Here is a 7423-nt window from a genome sequence, read left to right as displayed (position 1 = left end):
CAAAACAGATCCCTTTTAAAAGCTGAGAATTAATTGGCTGTGTAAAATGTTGTTTTTTCTTTCTCCAGGCATATGCATATTCTCTTCCTATAATGACATGCTAGCCTCATCAGCCTAATCGAATTTGAAAAAAATACCTGATTATATATATATATATCTATATGATATATATATATATATATATATATATATATACTATAGGTGTTTTGCGTAGATGTAATTATATTCTTTGGCTGTTGATCCATAAAACTAGAAATTCTTGAATTCTTCAGAAAGTAAAGCAATCAAACATTTGGACAATCAAATGTGAGTTGCTCTGGACGTCAGAACTACTTTAGTTGTGTATTATAAAGCGGCCTCCTGTGATGGAGTCAGTAGAACAATCCGTTGCTATATGTGTTGAGGGAAGCCCCTCTTTTTCTGAGTTGTCAGCCACTAGAGGAGGAAGATTGAGCAGGATGGGAGCTTCTCGTAACTATGGCAACATAAATGCCCGTCCAATCATTAAGCCCATGTGATAGTTGCTGGGGAGACATTCTCCCACAGATGAAAGGACAGCAGTGGCAGATTAGAGACCTGAATTGCCTATGTGTTTCCTAAGATCTAGATAAGGGTGTCATGGATTAGCCTATCGTATACTAGAAAATAACCAAACTGGAAATGGGCCAGCTATATTTATTATGATAAAGTACTATGTCATTTTATTCTACAACACTGTGAATAATAGACATGGAACTTGTGTTTGCCAAATGGCTCATGTCAGAGGAAATTGTTAGTCTAAATCAATATAGATTAAAAGAGCTCAAATCAGCTGACAGGTTAACTTGGATTGGAGAATGAAGATGGCCTGTCTTATACCTGAAAGGCTCCTGCATCATTAGGGCATTTTTCAGAGCGGTTAGTAGGTTAATGAAAGCAACTGAAGGAGAGGCACAGCCTTCAAGCGAGACAGAAACAGAGCCGTGACCTGCTGAAAACATTATATATTTCTGTTTTTTAAATCAGGTTTAGAGTTGGAACAGGAAGCAGGAACTGAGTGTAGAGAAAATGTACACTGATCGCAGTGATGTGATGGAATCCGAGTGGTGGATTTTTAACATTTGGCAGCATGTGATAAACCTTTATTTTTTTATTAGTAAAATGTCCTGCTTTATTTCAAGTTAAAGTAGCAAAGCTCCTTTAATGTCATATTTCTATATTATTAATGTAGAAATAATATAACACTGGTATAATAATACTTAATAACCCATATACTGTCTGTAAATAAAATATAGTATGTACTTATGTTAATACTTTAATAATACTTAATTTAAATGGGATACAGTGACCTTTATGTATGCATACAGTTTGTATGTATATGGTTGGATGTACAGTAGTGACCTTATGAGCAGAATAAAAAAGAAAAAATTGTAGATAACCAAAAGGCGGAGTCTTTGTGTTGCGCGGTGTGTTCTTGTCATTAGTTACTGCCATTTTTTACTCGTGCTTGGGAAATTAAAATTATGCCTATATAGACTAAGAAGATAGTACTTCGGGGATGCCTACGAGTTACTCCTCATTCAAGGAAAACCTCGCCCTTTGGATTTATTTATCTATTTTTTCAAAGAATGCTAATTTCAGTTGTTGTCAATCCTGATTTTTGCTGTTACGCACTGATTTCCCAAAAGACCATCTGGTTGCTCATGGAGGTCTGTGTAGGGCCCGGATGGGACGAATTCGCTTCCTCTCTCTCCTAAACCTCTCACCCGCTTTCATTCAGTCAAAACAGCACTTAATACAGTTATGAGATTCCCTAGCAGCACAGCAAGGCAGGACAGAAGCGACGCGGTAGGTAGAAAAGAGGCACAGCGCAGGTGTGTGCAGAAGAAGAGAGGAACCGTTGTCATTAGACAGAGCAACATGCTGCTGTGTAGTAGTGCGGGACGTACTAGAACATATCATCTCCAAATGGCCCATGTAGGTTATTCCTGGCATAATCCTTGAACTGATGTTGAAATAGCTGATGACAATTTACTTTTAAAAATGTATTGTAGATCACTGTTTATATGTAAATTTAAATACTCATTTAAAAACCTTTTTTTCTAATTTAAAAGTTTTTTTTATTAGCATAAAGACATTTCATATAAAAAATACATTTTAATGACTTTTTTGAGCTGCATGATTATTAATCTTAATGCAGCTTTGTTTAAAAAAAATATATATAAAAACTAAAAAAAATTAGTTATATATTTTTTTTTTTTCCTTAGGAATAGCACATATTACCAGGTTGAAATTACATTTCGAATGTACATTCCCAGAATATTTCCTGATAGTCTAAAATTTTTGAACCCCCTGTAAGTATAACTATTTTGTAAAGTGGAACTAACAGTATTATATTTATCTTTCAGTAAAAGAGGACAACAGTGACAGAAAGAGGGAGACAGAGAAAGAGATGTCTCCCCTGTCACCGACCTCCTCCTCCCACCTCAGCATGTGTTGAGGAACTAAAGATGATAACCACGTAATTGTAACACTTTGGATAGCGATAAACGAAAAATCCCTAGGAACAAAAGTCAGGAGAGGGATGAAGCATGGAGTAGAGGAGAAGGTGCAATAGGGATGTTCCGGGGGTACTGGAAAGTCCTGACGAAGGGAAGTTATTAATTGCATCTGTTGGCTGCTTGATAAATACATAATCAGTCATCCTCTCCGCTCTAATATCATCTGAATAACTGAAAAACGTTTCAGCAACACTTTTCTTAGTGAAGCGAGCTGGTATTTAGGAGGGCTACATTGGCTCTCCATGTGCTCCTAATTTTTAAACGACACAGGTCAGCATTTACTCCACCCCATCATCACAACCCCTAATCCCCATTTCCAACAGCCCCAAACAGACTTGAAGGGAAGCCACCACACACACCAATTTGATAATATGCCTTTACTATTAGAATTGACATTAGTCCCATGGCCTTCCCTTCCCAAGACACATGAAGATGGTCTGTACATGTTTTCTAAAAGTGACTTGGACAGACCACACAAATAAGCAATCTCACACCTCAGGCTTTGTATGGGATCCTGCTGTCTCTAGGGTAACCGCGGGGCGTTTCAGTTTCCTATAAGCAACTGTGAAAGAGGGCGTCCCTCCCAGCAATCTATCAGCCAATGAACTGCTGTTCTAAGTGCCATTTATCAAAACTGGAAATGTTCTTCACTGATTACTTGACCACTCCATTTAAAAAGCATTTAAATTCATCCTGATGAGTCCATTTTAGTCAATCATAAATGCATATTAGCTTAATTATATTTTTGTTGTGATTTTTCATTCTTTCATTCTCATGACACAATCATAGGAAATAGTGTATGGGGAAAATCCTCACTTCGAGACCTTCTGTATTTTTAATTTCTATTTTATATAACTGGCGATAGTTTGTTCTTGCATTCCACCAGTTAATCAGTCCATTGAAAAATAAATATATTAAATAAATCTGTCACTGCGGTTCACACCGGATAGCTAAAGTTCGTTCACACTGACGCCACAAAGCCACTATTGAAAAATCATTTGGAAATTTGTGTCAATACACTATAAATAGAATGCAGCAGTAGTTTTCGTCTGGGATTTGTCACGCCGCGACCCCATCCAATGTAGACAGTATCACTAACTATAATGAGTTCTATAGTATTTTGTCAACACCACTCGTGCGGACCGGTGTTGTGAATGTGCTCTCACAGTGCAATCTGAATATTCACAAGAACTTCATTACTCTATCTGGCCCTTTCAGCGCCGCTGCAGGGACCAGCAGTAACCGGTTCATCTCTTTCTAAAAGGCTCTGGTTATATTGTTCATGCTGAGCCTCGAAGAGCTCCTTCGTCATCATCCATCCATTGAGCTCAAGAATTATTGCCTTGTGGTCAGGGATACAGGAAGTAACGTGCATGGCTCCAGAACAAAGCATCGGGGCCCTCTGGTGTCTTCGTTCAAGGCTGTCTCACACCTCATTACCCTGTGCCCTCTCTCAGTACCCACGTGGCCCAGTGTGCATGTCTGTTTGCTATATCTCGGTGAAGAGCTGTCGGATTTGGGAACTCCATGAGCCAAGCGCAATCACAGATGGTATAATGAGTCCTCGTTCCACTAAGCAGCAGCTATTCTCTGACATTCAGGTTTGAACTAGTAGAGACAATTAAAGAAAGTACCATTGGTGCCCTTCTAACTTAACCAGTTTTTTTTTTTATTTCCTGTTTAAATATTTTTATATTGAAAAAATACTCTGTTCAGGGTGCACCGATATGAAAATTTTGGCAGATAACAATAACCATATCATGATTTACATTGAACAGCTGATAGCTGCTATGTTGGCTGGAAAACTCTATAATCCAATTTTATATAATTTTTTGTTTTGGAGAGCCTGGTACTTGTGTTGTGGTGGGATGGCATCACTGAACAACAACACTGCCAACAAAACTAAAAACAAAAGAACTCACAAGGTTAGCATAAAAAGTGTGTCTCTTATAATGTTATAATTATGACAGTGCCCATATAGTTATTAAGGTTTTGTGTGCTGCTGTTTGTGTGCTGCTGGCCTGCGTTTAAGAATTTTACTGGTAAAACTCAAGCGCTCTATTCATACACTCTTTAACTTAACCAACCAAGTCTTATATGAGCTAAATCCAGATAAATGCCTTAAAATAGAGCACACTATTACAAGTGGGACACTTGCACAAAAGGCTGCAACTGTGACACAAGCCAACTTAACTGTGATAGTCCATTAAAAGTGTAGCTTTCATTATTGTGGATGCACTCTTCCTTCCCGTGAACAATGCACTAAAAACTGACACACACACTCTTTGCATATTTTGCAGTAATGTTTCTTCATTATAAATTTTACATGTAGGCCTATTGGACGGCATTGCCCTGCAACAGGTTTGCACTATACCTGTAATTCTCCTTCGAAGTGATCCCAAGCATCTTTCAAAGCAAGTCAAAATCCATCATGGTGAAACAGTGCCCTGCAAATCTGAAGTGTTTCCGGACGAATCACTGTCATTCTATTATGTGCTTTAATGTATCAGCCAGCATTTTAGTATCGGAGTTGATAAATGGATAAGAGTTAAATATTACCATTTAATCCGCCGATATACTGCTATGGTGCACAAATATGTCACAAGTTTGCCTTATATTGAACCTACTGTTTAAAAAGAAAAAGACTTAGCCTTTTTACGTAGTTTAAAATATGAGTAGTTGTAACTTGATCCGGTTTTAAAGCAAATTCCCCTATGGAGAACCCTCCACTCTGTGTGTTTCTGCTGGCTCTTTATTTGTTTGTTTCTGACTGCTTTATAGTGTTTGTTTTCATGTGTCATAAGGTTTTGGTTTTTACAGTTCATGCTTTTTTTGCATTTTTGAAGCCTTAGAAATCTTAATACTTTCTGTCTTCTGGAAGTTTATTTGAGTTGAAAGGCCTTGAGGCATTTAATTTTCCATTAAGCTTCAAATGTCATGTGTGCTACCGAGTTTTTCGTCTTTTTATTGCAGGGTTTCAATCCAGTTGGGCCATTTGAAGCAACCATGCCATTGTTTTGTGGTTGTCTGAAATGCGGCTGCCTGGCACAAGGTCATTTTAATACACAACACACCACACAGCCAGTTCACCAGCAGGGCTATGATTTCCCTGCACATGTGAGTTTACACTGCCAAAAGTGTTTCCGGTTCTGTTGAAGCTGCTGGCCCACACGGGATAGCATTTAGCCGCCGTCCTAGTGCCCCCTGGCAAATAATATTTCTGATAGGGTCTATTCGAAATGTATCGTATCTATCTTCTATCTATCTATCTATCTATCTATCTATCTATCATCTATCTATCTATCTAGCTATCTATCGTATCTATCGATCTATCTATCTAGCTGTTCTGTCTTTCTGTCTGTCTGTCTGTCGTCTTTTTTCCCTGCCCCGGTTTCTTTTGCTTTTTGTCTCCCAACAAAAAAAACCCCCACAAAAACACAACCCCAAACATTTTTGGTATTAATTTTTAAAAATTTAGATATAAAAACCCTTAAATATTTGTCATACTCCAAGACAAAAAAAAGGGTAGGGGGGAAGGGTGAAAATACAGGTTTTTAAAAAAAATTAAGGGAAAAGGGAAAAAAAAATCGTTTTAAAATTCAAAAAAGGTTATTAAATTTTATATTCCCCACAATCCACTTGAAAAATTTTAGTTAATTTTTGATCCCATTGCCCAGTTTTCCCCCACGCTTTTTCAAAAAGCCCAGCAGCAGTTCAAACATTGTGATAGCATCTTTCCAGGACAGAAAGGGTTTTTAGAAAGTTTTTTTCACTTCTGCATTTTTAGGTTTTCTTTCGTCAAAAAGCCAACCAGAGGGGCGCCTCAAAATCGGCACATCAGATTCCATCTTCTTTTTACCGCCTTTTTTTCCCAATGCCCTCCTTGTTTTTCCCCAGCAAAATTTGCCCCTCAAAAATTTTTTTTTCCCTTCCCTTTTCTCCTTAGAACTCAGGACTTAATACGTGAATGTTGGGGTTTTGCCTTTAAATTTTAATGATTTAGGGTACATGACACTTTTTTAAAAGGAAATCATTGGAATTCCACGGCCAAAAACCCGCTGTCATTGAAAGGGAATGCGGGGGGCTGAGGGGACTGAGTTTTGTGGGTTTGGGAGATGAAAAGAAAACCAAACCCTTCGGAGAAAAGGGGGAGATTCACAGGCATGTTTTTAAAGGTAAATCCCCCGGCATCAGGGGAAAAGGGTCCTGCTGAAAAAGCAGGTCACATCTCCCCTTTAAGGTTTAAAAATTTTTTAAAGATTTACAAAATGGGTCCCCAATAATCCCCCGAAGAGAAAAGGTTCCCGAAAAAACTAAAGGGCCCCCGGCCATTTTCTTTGTGTTGTGTGTTTTTGATGTTTTTTGGGTTTTGAAATTTTAAAAGGTCCAGTTTCAAAAAAAATTTCCCCCGGGGAATTTTTTTTTCCTCTTTGTGCAAATAAAATTTAAACCCCTCAGATTACTTTTTAATTATTGCAGGAAGCTCTTGCATGCCCACCTTGCGGATCTATTTTATGGGGGGTGTGTTTTTTGGAGAGGTTTTTGATTCATGTTGTAGACTGAACAACCCCTTTTCCTTATGAAAAAAATTTTAAAATTTTTCAAACCCCTTAAGTTTATGTGCATTTTTTAATCCCCAATTAAATTTTGGTTTCCCCATCTTGCTTAGATTAATTTTTTCAAATGATTATACTGTGCCCTTCAAATTGTCCACTTCTCAGTATCGGGGTTTATTTCAATATCTTTTTGGATTCAAAAAAATTTTTACATTTTGTTAAAAAATTTATTTTGGAAAAAAAAACTCTTTTAGGGTTTTTATTTTTAATCTTTAAATTTTAATCTTACATTCCCTCAGAAATTACCCCAAAAAGGCACTCCATTTT

The sequence above is a fragment of the Cyprinus carpio genome, unplaced genomic scaffold (genome assembly GCF_018340385.1).
Source record: "Cyprinus carpio isolate SPL01 unplaced genomic scaffold, ASM1834038v1 S000006477, whole genome shotgun sequence".
NCBI lineage: Eukaryota > Metazoa > Chordata > Actinopteri > Cypriniformes > Cyprinidae > Cyprinus > Cyprinus carpio.
Note: the sequence above shows the minus strand (reverse complement) of the source record.